At 34.0% G+C, this 12,077-nt stretch overlaps 1 non-coding gene across 1 annotated transcript; it reads right to left on the reverse strand.

Moving 5' to 3' along the window:
- Positions 1 to 11,683: 11,683 nt before the first annotated feature.
- Positions 11,684 to 11,786, reverse strand: LOC123391514. Its single transcript, XR_006606224.1, has one exon. It is a non-coding gene; the product is annotated as a U6 spliceosomal RNA (small nuclear RNA).
- Between the last annotated feature and the right edge of the window lie 291 nt (positions 11,787 to 12,077).

The raw sequence follows: 12,077 nt of genomic DNA on the forward strand, positions 1-12,077 counted from the left end.
TTATGTTGTTCCCTCTAAAAGAGTCATTGGTGAGAGAAAAAAGCTTGAACTGATAAAGTCACTTTGGACCAGAGATCTATGTTCCATGGTCTTTGAAAATTTGATTTGTTAATGCCTTTTTTCCACATGAAGAAACTTTGTCACAGACAACTCTTAAAACCAGGCAAAGAGGTGATGTGCTCCATGCCAATATTTGTAATTTTATTAGTTTTCTTAGAACTTTTATAGGAAACAATAAATGCAAGCTTCTCCAAGTAACATTGTGAACTTCTATTTTATTTTAATGATTCTTCTTCACTAAGTGGTGCTTAAGTGTTTACTGTTTTTTAGGTATTAAAAACTAGCTATTTATGAATTCTGTGATGAGTACATGGGGATATTTTGGTAAAATTTCAAGTTTTGGGGATTAAATTTGCTAAATGCTTTGGAAATATCCTCAGTGTTTTCTTATTCTTAAAGAATATATTCTAATATTCATCTCTATTTCTACCTGGATAGTTTCTTGCTTTGAGTGTAAAACAACTGCAATAACTTAGTGATTAATCTATGATGATAGTATGTGCCTACTTTATTTTTATCTAGAAATATATAAATCTAAATCTCAACAATTTTCATGAAATTACGTGTGGTAGCCCATGCTTAGGGTCAAATTTATAATATCCAAAATACAAATTTTACCTATTTAACCTGATTAAACAAAGGGATATGCAGTTAATAGCAAATTATATTTTTAAAACTGTATAAGTAGATGACAAATTTAAAAAAAATGATTGTGAAAAAAATATATACCTAACAATAAGATAATTCTGAGTAGAATTTAATCTTTGATGATTTGTACATTTCTTGAATTATAAAAGATTTAAATTATAAAAATCAATTGCTCTTGTAGTGTGGGTGTTTTGAAATTCACTAAAAAAAAAAAAAAAAAAACAAACCCAAACAACAGAAAACAAACAAAACAAACAAAAACAATCCAAAGAACCGAAGAATATTAGAATTGAAAGGGTCTCCAAATTTTAGTATAAAATTATTAGACGACTAGTAAGTATGAACATACTTAGAAATAGATTCCAGGTTGTCTGACCTCTAATTCATCTATTTTTTCCTATATCATTCCTCCTTATGAGGCATAGGTTTATAAATAAGACTTAATGTTAGCTCAATCAACTTCTTGTCCAAAGATCCCAAGAGAGAAATGACATTACCAAGATGGTGACATGGATCATTCTTGACTTCACTCTCTTTCAAAAGAACAATATCTATTCATAGAAAGACACCAATGAGAAAATCTTAGAACACAGGAGTTAGACTGAAACCCCACTGAAACTCAAACTGAACTCATTGATAAAATACTATCTCTGCCATAGTGAATTTGTAAAGACTGGAAAAGGAGGATCCTTAGTCAAATATATAGATATCAATGTAAGGAATCAAGGATCACACACACACATGTGTGCACACACACACCAAAACAAACAAACAAAAATACCCCAAACAAAGCAAAAAACAAGTAGCATGGACTATCAAGGAACATTAATAAAGCTTTAATAACTAACCCGAAAGATATGGAAATCTATGAGCTGTTAAGACAAGGCATTCAGAATAATCATCTTAAAGTTTAATGAACTAGAAGAACACACAATACACAATTAAATGAAATTAAGAAAACTGTGCATGAACAAAAAAGAAGCTTAACCACGAAATAGAAACCATCAACAAACAAACAAATCTTACAGCTGAAAAATACAGTGACTGAACTGAGAAGCGCAATACAGAGCTTCAAAAGCAGATCCAGTTATGAAGAATCAGTGACCTAGGAGATAGGATATTTGAAATTGTCCAGTCACAGGAACAAAAAGGAAAAGAAAAATAAAAAAGAGTGAAGAAAGCCTATGGGACTTATAGGACACAACCTAAAGAAACAATATCCACCTTGTGGGAAATCCAGGAGAAAAGAGAAAGGGACAGAAAGTATATTTAAAGTAATTATAGCTAAAAACTTCCCAAGCATGTGGAGAGAAATGGACATTCAGATCCCTGAAGCTTAAGGAACCAAATAGGGATATACCAGGACACATAATTCGATTGTTAAAAGTTAAAAAGAATGTTGAAAGCAACGAGAAAGAAGAGACAAGTTACATAAAAAGGAGCCCCCATAAAACTATGAGCATATTTCTCAACACAAACTCTTCAGGCCAGGAAAGAATGTGATGAGATATTCAAAAAACCAAAAGAAAATAAGTGTTAACCAAGAATTCTGTATCCAATGAAGCTGTCTGTCAGCAGTGAGGAGAGATGAAGATTGTCCCAAATAAACAAACCTGAGGTAGCTTATCACCACTACACCCATCTTACAAAAAAAAGTAAAGGGAATTATTTGAGTGGAAATAATGGATGTTAATTGACATCATAAAAACATAAGGTAGCATAAAACTCACTGATGATCCTAAATATGTAGGATCTATATATAGAAAAACATAGTAAAAATAACAATACTTAAAATAACCTGTTATTGGTTTTACAATGTAACTATATAAACTGTAATGTTAATAACTTAAAATGTGAGGGGTAAGAGAAGTAAGAGTTTAAAAGTTTAGGAATGCTCTCAAGATTAATTTGTTAACAGTTCAAAATAGAGTGTTTTAAGGTGTGTCTGGGTAGCACAGTTGGTTAAGTGTCCAACTCTTGATCTTGGCTCAGGTCAGGATCTCAAGGTTGTAAAATTGAGTTCCCCATTGGGCTCCATGCTAGAAATAGAGCCTGCCTAAGATTCTCTCTCTGCCCTTCCTCTCTGTCACTTGTTCACTAAAAAATAAAATAAAATAGAATATAAAATAAAATAGGATGTTATAATTTTAAGATATCTTAAATAAGTTTCATGATATCCATAATGGGAAGACCTGTGGTCATTATACAAAATAACACAATAAAGAAGTCAAAGTGAAAGGACACAAAAAGATATCAACACATGCACAAAAACCACAGCAAGATTAGAAGCAAGAAACAATGTATCTAGAAAATAGCCATAAAATAATTTATGAACTGGCAATAGTAAGTTCTTGTCTATCAATAATTACTTTAAACATAAATGGATTAAATTCTCCAATCAAAAAACACAGAATGGCTAAATGGATAAAATACAAAACAGCAAAATTAGATCCAATGAAATGTTGCCTACAAGAGATTCACTTTAGCTTTAGATGCAGATAGACTGAGAATAAAGGGATGGAAATAGATAATTCAAGCTAACAGTAACAAAGCCAAGCAAAGCAAAGCATAGCAACAAAAAAAAGAGATAGCTATACTTAGACAAAATATACTTAAACAAAATATATACATATATACGTGTGTGTGTGTGTGTGTGTGTGTGTATAGATGGATAGATAGAGATCAACTCATCAAGAAGATATAACAATTGTAAATATGTATGTATAACAGTTGTGTACATAAATATATAAAGCAAAAACTAACAGCTAAAAGGAGAAATAAACAACAATATGATAATAGTTAGGGACTTTAATACCCCACTTTGAAAATGGGTAGATCGTCTATATAGAAAATCAATAAGGAGACATCAGATTTTAACAACACTATAGACCAAATGGATGTAACAGACATATATAGAACATTCGATCTGACAACAGAAGAATATACATTCTTCATCAGTGTGCACAGAGCATTTCCTAGGATAGATCATATTTAGATCACAAAACAGTTTTTAGAAAAGTAAAGAAAACTGAAATCATACTAAGTTTCCTCCCCGACCAAAATTGTTTGAAACTAGAAATCATAAGAGGACAAAAACTGGGGAATTCACAAATACATGGAAATTAAATAAGTTTCATGAATAATCAATGGATCAAAGAAGAAATTAAATGGAAAATAAAAAGGGTGTGTGAGACAAAAGTGAAAACACAAAAAAAACTTCTGTCATGCACCAAAAATCAGTCTTAAGAGAAAACTTCATAGCAATGAACCCCTACAGTAAGAAACAAAGTTCTCAAACAATCTAACTTTATACCTCAAGGAAATGAAAAACCTGAGCTCAAAGTTAGCAAAAGGAAGGAAATAATAAATATTAGAGCAAAAATAAATGAAATACGGAACAGTAAAACAAACAAAAAAAAATTAACCAAGAGTTGATTATTTGAAAAAATTAACAAAAGTGATGAATCTAAGTCTAAAATTAAAAAAAGAGGACCAAATCAATAAAATCATAGAGGAAATAGCAGATATTACAATAGATAGCACAGAAATACAAAGAATCATAAGAAGGTATTATGAACAGCTATATGCCAACAAATTGGATAACCTGGAATAAAAAGAAAAATTCTTCGAAGCATACAACCTACCAAGACTGAATCAGAAGGAAATAGAAATCTGACCAATTACTAGTAAGGAGATTACAGGCATAATAATTAAAAAAAATCTTTTAATGAAGAAAAATCCAGGAACAGATAACTTCACTGGTGAATTTAACCAAACACTAGAACGGGGTGGGATTATGGACATTGGGGAGGGTATGTGCTTTGGTGAGTGCTGTGAAGTGTGTAAACCTGGTAATTCACAGACCTGTACCCCTGGGGATAAAAATATATGTTTATAAAAAATAAAAAAATTTAAAAAAAAAAGAGAATTAATGCCAATCGTTCTAAAATTCTTCCAATAATTCAAAGGGTAATTTTATAAAATTAATATTTTATACATTACAAAATTCAATAAAATTACTAGCAAAATGAATCCAGCAGCACATAAAGGATAATTCACCATGATCAAGTGGTCTTTACACCTACATAAACGATTTAACATACATAAATCAATGTGATACCTCACATTCATAGAATTAAAAAAATTATATTATTGTCTCAATATACATAGAAAAAGCTTTTGACAAAATTCAATATCTGTTCACAATAAAACCTCCAGACAAATTGGCTATAGAATGAACAAGAGCAACATGATAAAGGCCATGTATGGCAAGCCTACAGTTAACATCACACTTAATTGTAAAAGGTTGGAAACTTTCCCTCTTTGACCAGAAACAAAATAAGCATGTCCACTCTCACTATGAGGAAGTTAAACAGTTTCTACTTGCAGATGACATAATTTCATACATAGAAAACCCTAAGGACTCCACCAAAAAGTTAACCTAAAAGACAAATTCAAAGAAGTTGCAGAATATAAAATTAACATATAAACATCAGTAACATTTCTACACAGTAGAAACATTTTTTTTTTAAGAAAATGATTCTATGTACAAAACTAAAAAAAAATAATAAAATACTTAGGAATAAATTTAACAAAGGAAGTGAAAGACCTCTACATTGAAAACTATAAAACATTGATGAAAGAAACTGAAGAAGACAAAAATAAATGAAAAGGTACTTGTGCTCATGGGTTGGAAGAAGATTTTTAAGGCGTGCCTGGGTGGCTCAGTCACTTGAGTGACTGGCTCTTGATATATGTCCATGTCATGATCTCAGGGTCATGGGATCAAGCCCCACATGGGGCTCTGTGCTCAGTGGAGATTCTACTTGAGATTCTTTCCATTTTCCTTTCCCTCTTTTTCCTCCCCTGCTCAGGCTCACCCTGGCTTTCTCTCCCCACCCCACCCCCGCTCCCTCAAATAAATAAATCTTTAAAAAAAAGAGTATTGTTAAAATGTCCATACTACCCAAAGCCATCTATAGATTGAATACAATCCCTATCAAGATTCCAATGGCAATTTTTTTCAAAAGTAGAAAAAGAGGGGCACCTGGGTGGCTTAGTGGGTTAAAGCCTCTGCCTTCAGCTCAGGTCATGATCCCAGAGTCCTGGGATGGAGCCCCCACTGGGCTCTCTGCTCAGTGGGGCTCCTGCTTCCTCCTCTCTCTCTGCCTACTTCTCACCTGCTTGTAATCTCTGTCTGTCAAATAAATAAATAAAATCTTAAAAAAAAAAAAGGTAGAAAGAGAATCCTAAAATTTATATGGAACCACAAAAGACCCAAATAGCCAAAACAATCTTGAGAAAGTAGAATAAAATAGGAGGTATCACATTACCTGATTTCACACTATAATATAATGCTATAGTAGTCAAAACAGTATGGTACTGGCATAAAAACCAGACATACTCTCCAATAGAACAGAATTGAGAGCCCAGAAATAGACCTATTTACATACAGCCAACAAACTTGATAATCGATTTTAGAATACTCAATGGAGAAAAAACAGTCTCTTCAATAAATGATACTGGGCAAATTGGATATTATAAATGATACTGGGCAAATTGGATATTCACATGCAAAAGAATAAAACTAGACCCCTATTCTTCTTCTTTTTTTAAATTTCTTTTTAGTGTAACAGAATTAATTGTTTATGCACCTCACCCAGTGCTCCATGCAATACATGCCCTCTGTAATACCCACCACCTGGCTCCCCCAACCTCCCACCCCCTACCCCTTCAAAACCCTCAGGTTGTTTTTCAGAGTCCATAGTCTCTCGTGGTTCATCTCCCCTTCCAATTTCCCTCAGCTCCCTTCTCCTCTCCATCTCCCCATTTCCTCCATGTTATTTGTTATGCTCCACAAATAAGTGAAACCACATGATAATTGACTCTTTCTGCTTGACTTATTTCACTCAGCATAATCTCCTCCAGTCCTGTCCATGTTGCTACAAAAGTTGGGTATTCATCCTTTCTGATGGAGGCATAATACTCCATAGTGTATATGGACCACATCTTCCTTATCCATTCGTCTGTTGAACGGCATCTTGGTTCTTTCCACAGTTTGGTGACCGTGGCCATTGCTGCTATAAACGTTGGGATACAGATGACCCTTCTTTTCACTACATCTGTATCTTTGGGGTAAATACCCAGTAGTGCAATTGCAGGGTCATAGGGAAGCTCTATTTTTAATTTCTTAAGGAATCTCCACACGTTCTCCAGAGTGGCTGCACCAACTTGCATTCCCACCAACAGTGTAAGAGGGTTCCCCTTTCTCCACATCCTCTCCAACACACGTTGTTTCCTGTCTTGCTAATTTTGGCCATTAAAGTATAAGGTGATATCTCAATGTGGTTTTAATTTGAATTTCCCTGAGGGCTAGTGATGATGAACATTTTTTTATGTGTCTGATAGCCATTTGTATGTCTTCATTGGAGAAGTGTCTGTTCATGTTTTCTGCCCATTTTTTGATACGATTATCTGTTTTGTATGTGTTGAGTGTGAGGAATTCTTTATAGATCCTGGATATCAACCTTTTGTCTGTACTGTCATTTGCAAATATCTTCTCCCATTTAGTGGGTTTCCTCTTTGTTTTGTTGACTCTTTCCTTTGCTGTGCAGAAGCTTTTGATCTTGATGAAGTCCCAAAAGTTCATTTTTGCTTTTGTTTCCTTTGTCTTTGGAGACATATCTTGAAAGAAGTTGTTGTGGCTAATATCAAAGAGGTTATTGCCTATGTCTCCTCTAGGATTCTGATGGATTCCTGTCTCACATTGAGGTCTTTTATCCATTTGAAGTTTATCTTTGTGTATGGTATAAGCATATTTAACAAAATAAAAAAATAACTAAGTGGGACTACATCAAAAAGTTCTGCTCAACAAAATGAAAAAACAACATATCAGATGGGAAAAGATATTTGCAAATCATGTATCTGATAAGGAGTTAATATTTAAAATACATAAAAAATTCATACAACTTGATAGCAAAAAGACAAATAATCCAATTAAAAATGGGCAAATGACCTGAATAGAATAAAAAGAATAGAATATCTGGAATATTCTTCCAAGAAAAATATATGAATGGTCAACAGATACATGAAAAGCTGCTCGACATTACTGGTCATCAAGGAAATGCAAACCAAGACTACAGTGAGATAGCCCCTTACACTTGCTAGTATGGTTATCATCAAAAAGACAAAGGACAACTCATGCTAGAGAGGTTGTAGAGAAAAGGAACACTTCTGCACTGCTGGTGGGATTGTAATTTGATCCAGCTACTGTCAAAAATAGAATAAAGTTACTTCAAAAAACTAAAAATAGAACCACCATATGATCTAGCAATTCTGCTTCTGGGTATTTATCAAAAAGAAATCAAAACATTATGTCAAAGATGTATTTGCACCCCCTTTTCATAGCGTCATTATTTACAACAGTCAAGACATGGAAGTAACCTAAGTTTTCATGAACGGTTAAATGGAGAAAGATATGATTATACACACAAACTATACATACACTAGAATACTATTCAGCCATAAAACAGAAGGAAATCTTGCCATTTGCAACAACATGGACTTAGTATTATGCTAAGTAAGATAAGTCATAGAACAACAAAGAGCATATGATCTCATTTATATATGTAAGCTAATAACAAATATTTAGGGTTTCCAGAGATGGGGGTGGGGGAGGAGTAATGGGATGAATGTGGTCAAAAGGTACAAACTTCCAGTTGTAAGATAAATAATTACTAGAGAGGTAATGTTTAACATAATGACTACTCCAGTTAACACTGCTGTATAGTACACTTGAAAGTTAAGAGAATAAATCCTAAGACTTCTCATCACAAGGAAAACATCATCAAAAGAAAAATCTTTTTTTCCTCCCATTCCCCTCCTATACCTAAATGACATGATGGATGTTAACTAAACATTGTAATCATTTCACAATATACATAAGTCAAGTCATTATACTCTACACCTTAAATTTATACAGTGCTATATGTTGAATATATCTCAAGACTGGGAAGAAAAGATGCCAAGGAAAATTTAAGGCTCTTGCTTTGATGATATTATCAACTACTGTCCTAGTCTTCTAGTTTTAAGATGCCATAATTTCTTTTTTTAAAGATTTTATGTATTTATAAATAATAGTTAATTATTAATTATGGTACATAACATATAATTATATAGTCATAGTTAATAATTTATTATTATTAAATAATAAAAATAAAATTTTAATAAAAAGTAGTGAGAATGGACAGAGAGATCACAAGCGGGCAGAGAGACAAGCGGAGTGGGGGGAGAAGCAGGCTCCTTGACGAGCAGAGAGCCCAATGCGAGGCTCCATCCCAGGACCCTGAGATCATGATCTGAGCCGAAGACACAGGCTTAACCCATTGAGCTATCCAGGTGCTCCACAATAATTTCTTTAATAAGAATGATCTAATTAGGAGCACCTGGGTGGCCCAGTGGGTTAAAGCCTCTGCCTTCGGCTCAGGTCATAATCCCAGGGTCCTGGGATGGAGCCCGGCATCAGGCTCTCTGCTTGGCAGGAAGACTGCTTCCTCCTCTCTCTCTGCCTGCCTCTCTGCCTACTTGTGATCTCTGTCAAATAAGTAAAACTTTAAAAAAAAAAAAAAGAATTATAGTAGTTCAGAAAAAAAAAAACCAAGCAAACACCATTACACAACTATTACATCATTACCTACTTTAGAAATAGTAAAATGAATATATTAGATTCAAAGATATAATTACATGTACTCTTTTTGCAGGTATTCATTGGCTTGATTACATTTAGTCTCTGCTCAGGCACAATTTAAAAAGATCACTTATTGACTTATTCCAGCAAGAACACTTCCTATTAAGGTGTGAATCCTCTAAATCTGTTGGTGATCCAGGATAGTGACTAGAGTTTCATGTGGGCTTTCATTTACATGCCCTTCCTTAACATGTCTGAACAGGTTTACTCAAAACTTTAAAAGATCAACAAAATAATTATTTGAAACTTAAAATCCACTTCTTAAAAATATTCAGTTTATACTTAATAAAAGCTTAAAGACCATTATTTCTTTCAGGTTGCCTGCAGCATTTTTCTAAGCTTCAGAAAGCAAATTCATGGCCTAAGTACCACTCCTTACGGCTCTTCTACCTAAAATATGGAGCTCATATAGAATGGCATACAAAAATAGAACTGTAGAACTATTATCCCATTTTCTGAATTGGCTCTTTGGTTGAAAACTATCAACCATTTCCTGCTACTGGTGAAGTCCCTAGATGGGTGTGCTTAGAATGATATATCTATTAGAGTCTTGGTCTATTTGAAGTACTCATTTTTCCTTAGTTTTGTTTCGGCCCCTGACCCATATGGTTTACTTCTATCTTCTGCATCTGGGGCTCATTGTGAGCAGTGAATGTTTGCCTGCCATTGTTCAAAGCTCTTTTTGTAAGGGACATATGCTTTCTGTCTGAACTTCATGTATACTATCAGTTATAATTCTACTGCTCCTCTATTTACTATTGCTCAAATAGATACAAAAGGGGAGTTGTAGGAACTACAGTTCTCTTGTGTGACTCCTTCCAAATGCTCTCAAGTAACAAGAATGGCCCAAATACTTTTTGAATGAGTTTTGGCAAGAAGTATAATATTGCCTGTATCAAGAGCTGCTGAGAGACATTCTCTCATGATGGAAATTCTTTCTAAATCTATTTCCTTCATAGTTGTTGACTTTCCTACTTAAAACCAATAAAAACAAAAATAAATGTGAAAAATAACCCCACCCCCACCTAAACAAAACAAACTAACCTGTTGCCTGTCCTGTTTTGCAAAAGGTCATAGCTTAGAGTTTTGCTTACAAGAACATGTGAAAGCACTCTTTATTTTAGGTTGTTTGCAGACCATGCAGAAAAAAAACTGGTCATAAGAAAGAGGTGATTCCAAATCTTGAAAAATGAAACAAGAATAAGTTAGTATAAAATATTAGATGGGTCCATGGTAATTCTCAAATTCTAAGTCCATGGAACACTGTTGTTTCTTGAGCTGAATAGATTCCAGTAGAGAAGAAAATAAAACAATTAATAGTAGTCTTTTCCAGATGCTAAGAAAAGAAAGAATCCACAGACATGATTTTCCCAATTTTAAGTTATTTCAACTTTTTAATCTTTGCTGATACTATTAGGGTATAATACTGCAAATGAGACCCACAATGAAGAAATTTGCTTTCATTATGGACTTGTGTATCCATAATTATTTGTATTTTATACACTGACGGGGAAAAAGAGAGGTAGAGTAGGGGGAAGAGAGAAAGAGATCCTGTTATTAAACAGGATTCTACTTTATATAGATACGTTCAAAACAGGATAGTTCTAATAGATGGATTCCATGAAAGAAAAAGTTACATCACTTTGTAAAGAACTCTGAGTTTGTTATTTTGACATCTGAACAAGATTAAGTAAAACTATCCAGTAAGATTCACCTGCAGTTTTCATTGCCACATCAGACAATTCTGCTACAACCATAGTTTCGAGTCCTACTCTATACCCTCCAAGGGCTTTCTGGAGAAGTCCAATTAAGAAATTTGTAGGCAATTTCTTCAGTTAGCAAAGTTCTCCCTCAGCACTTAGGAGATAATATTCTTCCTCAAGTAGTTTTTTTCTTGATGAAATGTTGAGATATTTTGTCACATAGTTGGTACGTTTCCCCATTCAGAATGGCACTATTTCTCCTTGCCCTAGCAATTAAATCATCTTGGGCTTATTAATAACATCATGGTAGTGATGTTATTGCAGAAATGTAGAATGAAATAAATGAATGCTTAGCTTTTGCATTTTGAAATAGATTTCTGAAGTTCAAGACAAGGCTGTTAATATTAAGCTTAGAATTTTGAACTACTAGAGCTGGGTTTTAATATTTTTCAGAAGCAGAAAAGTTCAAAGCATAAAGTCATGCCAAAAAAAAAATGGTTACATTTTTTTCAATCTCTTTTTTTCTTTAAATACGGAATGCTTCATGAATTTATGTGTCACCTTGCACAGGGTCCATGCTAATCTCTGTATCATTCGAATTTTAGTACATGTGCTGCCAAAGCAAGCACTCATTTTTCTTAGTCTTGACAAAAACCCTTCAAGTTGGGCTTAGGGAGAAAATAGAAAAAAAAAAAAAGTACATCAGAGTGAATGCTGGGTTTAAGTGTCTAAGATATAAGTGAGTCATGCTAATCCCCACAAACTTGGGTAAAAACCCAGAGACCTGGGGCACCTGGGTGACTCAGTGGGTTAAACCTATGCCTTTGATTCAGGTCATGATCTCAGCATCCTGGGATCCTGCCCCACATCAGTCTCTCTGCTTGGCAGGGAGCCTGCTTCCCCTTCTCTCTCTGCCTGCC

This window comes from Mustela putorius, unplaced genomic scaffold, assembly GCF_011764305.1.
Source record: "Mustela putorius furo isolate JIRA1106 unplaced genomic scaffold, ASM1176430v1.1 tig00000228_pilon_pilon_pilon, whole genome shotgun sequence".
In the NCBI taxonomy this organism is placed as follows: domain Eukaryota; kingdom Metazoa; phylum Chordata; class Mammalia; order Carnivora; family Mustelidae; genus Mustela; species Mustela putorius.